The sequence below is a fragment of the Rhinopithecus roxellana genome, chromosome 5 (genome assembly GCF_007565055.1).
Source record: "Rhinopithecus roxellana isolate Shanxi Qingling chromosome 5, ASM756505v1, whole genome shotgun sequence".
NCBI lineage: Eukaryota > Metazoa > Chordata > Mammalia > Primates > Cercopithecidae > Rhinopithecus > Rhinopithecus roxellana.
In genome coordinates, this window is record NC_044553.1 from 464,313 (window position 1) to 476,180 (window position 11,868).

The window sequence follows — 11,868 nt, forward strand, 5'->3', positions numbered from 1 at the left end:
TTTCATAAATGTTAGACATTCATCATGTTAGTGTCTATCTTTCCATGAATCTGTACTGAACAAATTATTCATTCATTGATTTGTAATACTCTTATTGAGACATCATTACTATACAGTAAATATTTCATAAAATGTGTGGTTTAATAAGTACTCAAGCCGATCCTGGTGGCAACACAATGGTAGTTTCAGCTACTTAGATGGCAGATGCAGGAGGATTGTTGGAGACCAGAAGTTGGAGGCTACTGATCCCACCACTGCAGTCCAGCCGGGGTCACAGAATAGGACCACATCTCTTCAGAAACAAACAAACAAAACAAAATGTAATTCCACTCACGCTCACCTGGGCATCCACAAGAAACATTCAGAAAATGAACAAATAAATGACACTTAAAAGTTTCCTTGTGTTCCTGTGCAATTCCTTCGTCCCAATTATTTTTTCCCTAGCCATATTCTGAGTCAATCCTTCATAATGAATACTTGGTTTTGAGTTTCAAGAATTTACTATATGGGAATTGTATAGCATGTGTTTTATTTGTGTGGCTTCTCACTCATCATAGCTACTTGTGATGCAACCAAGTTGAGCATCAACGATGTATTGATTCTAAGGATGGATGTTATTACAGTAAATTAGCACGTCATTATTGTTTATGTGTATATATATATATATCTTATTGATATTTGTATCATTTCTAGTTTCTGAGTATTACACATAGAGGTGCTACTCAGCATGGAGATGTAGGCATCCCATAAAAAATGTGTTATTATTCTTACAACAACACTAAACTTACTAATCTGCAGATTAGCACATTTTCTTAAATACATCAGATTTTCGATGTTATAGGACAAACAAGATATCTGAAATCTGAAGAGAGATAAGGACTTGCAGGGAAATAAACAGGAGCAGATGATAATCTTTCTGGGGCAGAGGCTGCCAAATGTCATTTAAGCCAGCACAAGATTAAAGTAGAAATATTCATTGGATGCTTTCGATTCTGTGTGATAGAGAAGTTATTGTTTAAATTCTCAGAGTGTATACAGTTGAGGGATTCCTCCTGCTATTGAAGCCTTTTTCTTCAGTGCTGGGGACACATCACAAAATGCTCCAGCCTCTACCCCTTGGGACGGTGCTGTCTGGGAAGGCAAAACAGCAACTACAGCTGAAATGCGTCCACACACACCTCCCCATCACCACTACCTTGCAAGAGAAATTATCTGCAGAGGTAAAGCCATCGAAACTGCTCTTCTACAGACACTGGAGAAACCAATAAGAACTGGGAGGGGAAAGAGGGATGCACCAAATCCCTGTCCAGAACCCCATGTTGGTCAGACTGGTCTTTAACTCCCTACCTCAGGTGATCCTCCTGCCTTGGCATCCCAAAGTGCTTGGATTATAGGCATGAGCCACCGCATCTGGCCTCTTCATTTTTATTAATATATTCATTCAGCAGCCCCTATGTCTTCCCACTGATTTCTTCAGTTTCCTCTTTACTGCCTTTTCCTTTTGAATAAGGCTGTCACTCCTGAGGGAAGATGGGAGTAAGGATGGATGTTATTACAGTAAATTAGCACGTCATTATTGTTTATATATATATCTTCTTGATATTTGTATCATTTCTAGTTTTTGAGTATTACACATAGAGGTGCTACTTAGCATGGAGATGTAGGCATCCCATACAAAAATGTGTTATTCTTACAACAACACTAAACTTATTAATCTGCAGATTAGCTGAGGTAGGAGAATCACTTGAACCTGTGAGGCAGAGATTGCAGTAAGCTGAGATCACGCCACTGCACTCCAGCAAGAAGAGAGAAACTCCATCTCAAAAAAAAGAAAAAGAAGAAGAATGAAAAGAATCAGCCAAGTGTAGATGTAGATGAAGGGCCCTGGAAACCTAGCTACTTGCTACTCAGGAGGCTGAGGTGGGAGGATTCTATGAGCCAGGAATTCAAAATCACAGTGAGCTATGATCACACCACTGCAGTACAAACTGCACAGCAGAGTGAGACACCGTCTCAAAAAAAATAAATAAATAAATAAAAAGAAGAATTTTACACAATTGTAAAGCTACTCAAATAGAAGAAGTTAAACTGCACATCCTCACGTCTCCTCTGACACGTCTGATATTTTGAAGAAGACAGGTGACCTAAGACCTTCAGAACAAGCTGATGATCTCAAATCATGAAAAACTTCTACACAAGACATTGGACCAGAATCCTCCTCCATATCCATATTATTCTTTGCTTATAAACAGTCTTCTCATTTTCTGCAGACGTGGCTGTTGTCCACCCATATGGGAGTCTTGTCTCATTTCTTACTCATCAATTTGTATAGTTACTATTTAGAGTAAGTCTTCAGACTATGTTTAGGCCTGACAGCTGATAACTTAAGACTCTTTCTTCCATCATCTCTTCTTTTTAAGCATACAAGGTAAATCTAGTTAGAAATCACAGGAGCTCCCTCATTTGATGCTAATTTGACCTTGAAACCCCACAAAAGCCTTCCTGTAAGTAGGATGCTCTCTCCAGCCCCCCACAAAACCACGATAAAAACCCTGAGCCAGTCTCCTTCCCTGCTCTACCAAGACACTTTGGACCTTCATAGGAGACCTGCCCTGCTCTCAGCAGGCACCTTAAGGATGCAGGTAACTAACCTTTCCATACTCACTTGGTGTGAGTGTGTAGCATAATCAGATTCAACATCCACAGAACACTTTAGTCGAGATCTCTGCATTTGCATGGTGTCAGCTACAATGGATGCTGGGAGTTTGGTGTCATGGCAACTTCCAAAGGACGTGCCTGCTCCCTAAGTTAACTCCAGGACACAGTTGGACGTGCCTCCTGGGGTTTGAGAAGCTCCCTTCATGTACTGAAATCCTGTCATTATGTTTTTGTATTCTAGTGTTTCCCTAAAAATATAGCAAGATTCAGGATTCATTCATGTGTATATTCAGGATTTTTTTTTTTTTTTTTTTTTTGAGACGGAGTCTCGCTCTGTCGCCCAGGCTGGAGTGCAGTGGCCAGATCTCAGCTCACTGCAAGCTCCGACTCCTGGGTTTACGCCATTCTCCTGCCTCAGCCTCCTGAGTAGCTGGGACTACAGGCGCTGCCACCTCGCCCGGCTAGTTTTTTTGTATTTTTTAGTAGAGACGGGGTTTCACCGTGTTAGCCAGGATGGTCTCAATCTCCTGACCTCGTGATCCACCCATCTCGGCCTCCCAGAGTGCTGGGATTACAGGCTTGAGCCACCGTGCCCGGCCGACACTCTGATTTTTATGTATTTTATTCATCTCTCTCTCTCTACCACTTTTTCTACCAAGTTATACATTTTAAAAGTTACAATATTTTAATGAGATGAAATTAGCAAATAAGAATCTTTACATAAAGTGTACAATTTTACAAATATTGACATAATCCTCACTTTTACTATCAGAGGAAAAATAAATTATCCTAGAAATTTCCTTTTGCTCTCCTGTAGTTTCTCCTTTCTACACCTTCTTGTACCATGTCCACAGTCAACTACAGATCTTTTTGTGTAATTTTAAGCTCATTTTTACTTTATAGAAATTATAGAAGTGGAATTGTATGTATGCACTTGTGGTTTTTTGCCTTATTTTTCTTATTCAGGTACTTGTCACTTTAAGCATGGTGTTGAGTGTATCCAGCAGTACTTGATTGTAACAGTGGGTATTATTCCAGTAAATGAATTTGCCACAATTTGTTTATCAGTTAAGCTGCTGACTAACACTTGGATCGCTTTTGGTCTCTGGGTATAATAAACAAAGATGCTACTTAGCTTAGAGAAGTAACCAGCTAAGAAACACATGGTTCTTATTTTTACATAACATGAATAATAGCCAAAGTGGAAAAGCTGCACATTAATCAGTTTGCTTAAATACATCAGATAAAGTTGGGGAGCTCTGTGCGTGTGTCAGTTCATGCGTTTGTGTGTGACAGAGAGAGAAAGGAGGAAGAGAGACCAAGAAAAAAGAGATCCCACATGTTTGGACCATAAGGTATGAGGTACTCAAGTAAACACAGGGACTTGGTGCCTGATGGACAAGGTCCACATCAGATGGAGAGGATAACTTGATGCACCTCCATAAATGGCATTTTCTAATCATATAAACACTCAGACACATCAGAAAAGAGGTAGTGGAGGGGTCTGGTGGTGAAAAATGATAGTAAAAACAACCCACATCTACAGCCCCTTTTCTGCCCTGTTTCATCTGCCCCAATGCTGAGCCTTGACCTGCTCATCCTTTTCCCTGACAAACATCCTAAGCCCCTGTACTGCCCTGAGTGCCCCCTGCTGGTCGTATGCACCCCTGCAGGGAGGTTTGTGTCTAGGCTCACAATGAGGTCCCCTCATTGTGTCTTTTACTTAAAAATGCATAGTTATGTGTTCACTGCACACAGAGCTCAGCTGTAAGAGCCGTTTCTTCGATGTGAATATGGACTCTTGAGAAGTGGGTTGTAATTTGTGCTCCCTTCACAACCCTTGCACCGGATCCATTCCTGTCCATCTTCTAGGGGCAGATACAATTCTAGCAGGAAGCACTGGTTGTGATGGGAAATCCAGAGACAGTGCAGGTGAAGGAGAGGGTCTGTGAGGATGTCTCAAGCCAGAAGTTTGCTGAGAAACATAGTTGTTGATGTTAACGGATTCTGGACAACACGGTGAAATTCCCAAATACACACATTTTTATGAGAATAAAGAGCTCACTTTTGTCCAATTTGTGTGTCTCTTAGAACAATTCAGTAGATTTTGAGGTTAAAAATATTATCACGTTTTTCTCAAACTTGCAACCAAACAAAAAAGAGAAACTGCTGTTAGAAAAATGAACATTGAATTATTACCACTCTGTGTGATAATGATTTTTAGAATAGGACTGACCTGTGATAACTTAAGAGTGTCCTAATTCTGAGCCCACAATTAGACCTGAGCAGCAATCACAGGGAGTGAAACACCTGACTCAGTGAAGCTGTACCTGGGGGTCTCTGCAGGCCCTGAGTGGTACAGGAACAGCTCCTCCCTCAGACTCAGATTAAGGACAATTTCTGCTCTTTATCTGGGGAGGTGAAGGTGAGTGTGTGTAAAGAACCAAACTTACTCTAATGAAGATCTCTGCACATGGAAAGAAACCAAATAATAGAAGGAAAAACTGATTTCGGTTTAGATTGAGCAATTTCTTATGAGAAGGGCAATACCATGTCTGGATCCTGCACAGAATTAAGAAACAATGAATTTGAGGTAAAGTAGAAAAGTACAATTGCTTGCAGATTATGTTATTAATTAAATATGTCATATGAGGAAACGAAGTAAAATCATGGTTTTTATATAAAAATCTGCAGTGTGCTGGCCATGAGTGTGTACCTCCAATCCCTCCAACATCAGGGAGCCCAACCAACCAAGCCGCAGCTGCTGCACTGAATTCTAATACGCATCACCTGGTGTGTGCCAAAGACACCCATCCTGGGAGCTCCTCCCAGACAGTGATGGTGCTCAGTGGAGACACTAAGGCATGGCTGCTGCTGGGACACATGGGAGATCCCTGATGGACAACTGTGCTCAGCAAGGTACCAATGACCTTGCTGGACTTAGCTTGGACCACAGGGTCATTAGGGAAGTTCCATCAAACTCCCACCCTTCTCCAGCACTACTTGTGAGTCTGGCATTGGGTGGTGGCAGTGTCTACAAACTCACCCGGCCGTCTGTGCATTTTTCTGCCTCTAATACTTACATCTGTTTTTGGGACATATGAGAATGTTTCCTCTTTTAAATTAGTTTTCTAATCCAGGAACCTCACGCTGGGCACAAAACATAAATGTACAGAGGCTCAGAGGGGAAATGTTAGAAGCAGAGGAAACCACAGACACTGAAGGCAACTTGGGACCTTATGTACAGCCATAGAGGGCCATGTCCTCACCTTTAGACTATTCATTTGCAGATACAGCGAGTTCTTAGCATTGTCTTTGGGGATGGATAATCTGCCCTTCAGAGAGTCTGCATGGTGTGTCTGAATTCCATCATATTTTATACCTATTACTCCCTCCAGTCCCTTCTCTGGAGACTGGTAAACTCGGCTAATTCAGAGGCTACTGAAGGCAAATCTGGAGGCTACACAGGAGAGTCTCAGGAACTTCCCAGGTTGTCTCAGGTCCTCTATGGACTGAATCAGCTGCACCTCACAATGAACACCTGAAAATACACACACATCCTGGTCAGAAACTACCAAACATATCCACTGTTTCTCTCACTCATATCCACTCACTCTCACTCACTCTAGCTCTCTTTGAGTCACCTTTGAAAATACCAACAAGAAAAATTCAGCTTAGCTCAAACTCCAGAGTGAGTCCTCTGTGTTCAGTCCTGATCACCAAATGGAAAACCCTGGGAATCCCAGGGCTACGGCTCTTCTCCCAGAGCTGCAGGGCCAGGTCTGGGCTTGTGTTCTCCAGGAGAGGGAGGGCCCGGTTTTCATGCCGCCTCCTCCTCCGTTGCAAGTTCAGATGTGGGAAGCCTGAGGAGACGGCAGTGCCCAAAGCAGATGTGTGACTCCTGGAGGAGTTTGGTGGCAATGGCAGCATTTGGGAAAATATGATGACTTACAATGTGACTGTGCCATGAAACTCACTTAGCAATTATTATTTTTTACACTGGTGTACAAATAAAAATATGAGTACTTTAAGCAAACTTTAAGAGATATAAAGGGAGAAATAGAAAACGATACAAAAATGAGAGAAGACCTTAATACCTCATTACAATCATGTATAGCAAATACAGAAAGAAAATTCTGAAGCCTCTGAACTTGAACAGTATCGAACAAATTTACCTGAAAGACACTTACAGACCTTCCAACCAAAAGCCATGTAATACACATACTTCTTAAGCACACATTGAACATTCTCTGCGATAGGTTATATGTCACATAATAAAATTAACCTTACCATTCAAAGAAGTAATGCCAACCATTCTCTAACTCTTTAAAAATTGGTGCGGAGTCAACCTTCCAAACTCTTTTTATGAGGCTACCATTACAGTATTACCAGTAATAATCAAAGGCATCAGAAAAAAAGAAAACTGTAGATCCGTATCATAAATTAAACACCCCCCAAATAGCAAACTAAATTATAAAGTTTTTTAGAAGGCCATACACCATGATCAACTCAAATTTATTCTAAGATGCACAGATGATTCAGCATCTGCAGTCAATCCATTTGCTATACCACATTAAAAAACTAAAAAAACTCACATTTAATCAGACATAGAAAAAAATTTGCAAAAATTCAGGGTTTCATTATAAAAACTCTGGACAAATTAGAAAGAAAACAACTTGAACATAATAAAAGTTATTAAGAAAAGTCACAGTTATTATTATACTCAATAGTAAAAGGTTAGAATGTTTGGGTCTATGATCTGTAACAAGGTAAGAATAAAGCTTTAGGCATTTCACTTCCAGGCCTCATCATTTATTACAAACAGAGTAATAAATCAGAATGGCAGTGGCATAAATGCATACAGAGATCTTAGATATAAACTTACATATTGATGGCCAGCTGATTCTCAGTGTGAGAACCATCGATATAAAATGGCTAAATTGTGTTATCTTCCACACAGTGAGTTATGAAAACTGGATTTTCATATGCGAAGAACGAAGAATGTTAGGTTAGAATAAACACAAAACTTAATTCTAAATGCTTTCAATATTTAAATGCAAAACCCGTAATTGTTTGATTCCGACAATATTCAAAAGCTCTTCTGGTTTGCACAACACAAATTCCACATCCACATCTCATTCTGACCGAACAAGCTTATGCCCTTCAGTTCCCCTGGGCCGCCCAGACTTCCAGATGACTCTTCCCGCAACACAGTGGAGGGTCCCAAGCACCGGGGAAAGAGGAAATTCCCATCATCCTCTCCTATGTGGCTGCAGGAGCCACAGCCTAAGCCCCACCTGAGCTCCAGCAAAAAAACTTGAGCCCTGGAATATAGACCATATCAACCACATCTTTCTTTTTCATGCAGCAGAAAAAAACTGAAAAAGTGAGAACTAAAAAGAATGAAAATGGATTGACAGCAAAAGGTGCAAGAGATGAGTGTTGATACAGCTTTGCACACTTTAATATCAGGAGAAGAGTCAGACGTGAAACCTGGAAGGATCTATATAACACTAACTCTGGCCCAGCCTCTCTCTTGGCTGGAATTAGAATCTCCAAAGCCTTTTCTAATCAGGGAATTAAACGTAGTTTCCTGTCCTGAGTCTGATTGGAGAAGACCCACAAGTCACCACTGAGCTTCCTCAGGACTCTGATCCTGGTGACTATGGTTGAAGACGTCTTATGCCTGGAAGTGGTGATCTGCATTTTGTGCCTGTGAGACTAGCTTTATATTATAACTTTTTACAAGGTGTATATTTGGAGATTTGTTTGGTAGGCACAGGACTCTAAATTAGTGAGGTTCTCTGGGAAACTGTCAGTGGGAGAAAGAAGTTCCAAACACTAAGAAAACCAGCTCCTACCCTCTAACTGCATCTGCCCCTGAGGTTGAATCTGATCAGTGGGAGCTGAGCGCCCCCTGTAGCTGATTTCCTCCATGTGTTTCTGCAGAGAGGTTTGTGTCTGGGCTCACCCTGACTTCCCCTCAGTGTTTGTCTGTCATAGTAATACATGGTCGTGTCCTCAGCTCTCAAACTGTTCATTTCCAGATGGAGTGTGTTCTTGGCATTGTTTCTGGGGATGGTGAATCAGAACTTCACATAATGTGTGTAGCGTGTGCTACTCCAATCACTACTAAAACATGAGACCCACTCAAGTCCTTTCTGTGGAGCCTGGCACACCCAGTACATCCAGTTGCTACTGAAAGTGAATCCAGATACTGCGCATGAGAGTGTCAGGGGCCCCCCGGGCTGTTCCAAGTCTCCCCCAGACTCCAGCAACTGCACCTCACACTAGACATCTGAAAACAGAGGCATCCTGGTCAGAAACTGGCACATATTTTCAGTTTCTTTAACTTTTATCCACTCGCACTCAAAATCTCTAGTTCACCCTGAATCCACTTTTAAAATAGTAACAAGTAAATCCCAGGATAGCCCAAACCCCATGGTGAGTCCTCTGTGTTCAGTGCTGATCACCAAGTGGAAAAACCTTAGAATTCCAGTGCTGAGGCTCCTCTCTCAGAACTGCAGGGTGAGGCCTGGGCTGGTTTTCACCAGAGAAGGGGGTTCCTTTGCATATCCCCTACTAAATAAAACAGTCTGGGGTGGGACACCAGAGGAGAAGGCATTGCCCAGAGAAGCTGATGGTGTCCTGCAGGAGTTTGGTGACTGATGGTATTTGGAAAATATGCTCTCTTATTAGGAAATTGTGCTGTGATAAACACTTAGCACTAAATATGTGTGTAAATTATGTCTGTGACACTCAAGGTTTTTTCCATTTACAGATGTGAAAGTAAACCAGCTCAGAGTGCCTATGTCTGTGTCTAAGTGCTCATGTCTGAGATGAGTGAGTTCCGGTATCTGAGCCTGTGCTTCTCATCACGTGCTCCCTGAAACAGGACAGAGCTGGACATGTCTAGTGTGGTTTGCAAAACTCACTGACTGTAATGAGAACATTGTGATTTGGTTACACTCTAGCATTCACCTAAAATTATGGAGAGAACTAAGGTTCACGCAGATAAATTTTCAGGTATCACTGGCATTTAACATACTGTTATCCATTTTCTATGAGTTCTTCTTTGTCTAATTTTTTCATTTGTTTGCTTTTAATAAATTTTATGAGTTTTGAGAGATATTAACTTCACATATTTAAAGCATCCAATTGATAAACATCACATAACTCACCATTATCAATAAGGTGGACAAGTGAGTTCCCTCAACTTTTTGTCCTGTTTGACATTTCCTCCTCCTTTCCCTTCTTCTACCATTTCCTCAGGCAGCAACTGACCTTCATTAGATTATTGTAGATGAGTTGTTATTTTCCAGAATTTATAGAAATGGAAGAATTTTATAAATACATTTAGTTGCCTTATTTTACTCAGCATAAGTACTTAGATATTTTACCTTGTTATGTGTATCAGATATTTATTGATTAAATATGATGTGTAGTATTCCAGTGGATGAATTCAATGTAATCATTTTTCCTATTAAGCAGCTAATTAATATGTGGAATCTTCTGTTACTCTGGGTTTTATTGAAAATATCTGCTGCTCAGCTTGGAGTTGTACATAGATAAGAATTTTTTTTTTGTATTTTACAACAATGACAACAAAAACAGATAAACAAAAAATATAAAATTTGGCAAATTGTCTTTAATACTTCAGATAATGGAAATTTTAAGACAAACAACTAATCTGAAATTTAGGGAGAGACAAGTTCTTGTAGAGAGTAACAAAGTCAGGGTATGAGATTACCTGAGGCAGAGCCTGCCATATGAAATATAGTCTACTACAGGGTAAAGCTTCAAATATATATTGGATTGCCTGAAGTCAAGAGTGGAGAATGTGCTCCAGTGTAAAATTCTCAGGGACCAAATACTGAAGAGCCTTCCTATTCTCTTGAATATCTGTCCCCTAGAAAGTGGGCAGTCACATAAATCGTTCTGTACCAATGTGTCCATCTGGGAGAGAATGAGAGCCCCCACTTCTAAACACATCCAGACCCACCTCCCTTATCACCACTACATAACTAAGCAATTAAACTTTAGGGACAAGTCTCTAAAACCAATATCCGAAGGGCTGAAATAGATCCTTTAGAGGATGGAACAAGGTGACAATACAAAGCCAAGCAGAAATGAAAACCCCATTGTTGCTATTAAGGCTGTAATCAGTTGACTGTAGCTTAGGTAGCCTGGCATTGATATTCTGGTTGGGTCGGATTCCAATCAGCGCAGAATGGGAGAAGGTAAAATTCCATGGTGTTTCAGCAGGTTCAGCTCTCTCCGCGTCTTCCAGCCTGCATTTACTTACAGTCAGTCTTATGAATAATGAGTATCCCTAGACACCTCTCATAATTATTATCCCCTATATCTCAGAGAAATTGGCATGTCCATCTGCAGATTGTTAAGCCTGAATATCAGTCAGAAAGAAGCTCTAAAATAAAGTTGTATTTACTTGAGAATAAGCATGGCAATGCGAATGTGCAAGGGCACATTTGGGTGGGTAAATGAGGTAAGTGTTTTAAAGGAAAAATGAGGAGGGCTACATATGTGGTTTTGAGAAAATTAACCTGTGAGAATATGACTAGTAACAGGGGTGGCATCAGTCTAATATTGGACAGGCAGTGCTGGGCAGATGTACTTGGAGAAGTAATTATTTTAAGGTTGTGCTGGCCTTTTTGCAAGGTTGTGGTTTTGCAGAATCGATGACATTTCTTGTTATGGAAGACGTGTGTGAGAACCCTCCCCCTCCTGGCCTTCCCAGCTCCATTTCCCAGGGTTTCAACACAAATTGTTCCATCTGGATTCTGACAACTTTCACAGTCTAACATTGTGGTGAGAAAAGTGACTCACCATAATAATGTGGAAAGCAAAAAAAAAAAAAAAAAAAAAAATTAACTCAGTGCTGATGCTGAATTTTATATTTCATTGTCAAGAGAAGGTTCATATATGGAAGCTGTGAGTTTTTTATATGACACTGACTCTGGTGCAGACTCTCCCTTGGTTATGATCAGATCCATAAATAGGATTCAAATCAGGGGATCTCACTGAGGGTCCTCTTCTGAGTCTGATGGGAGAAGGCTCGCTAGAACCCCTAAAATTTTTCAGGACTCTGATCTTGCTGACAATGGTTGATAATTTTTCTTCTCTATAAGTGTCAATCTACATTTTGTGTATAGGAAAATATGTCAATATATATATATACACACACACAGA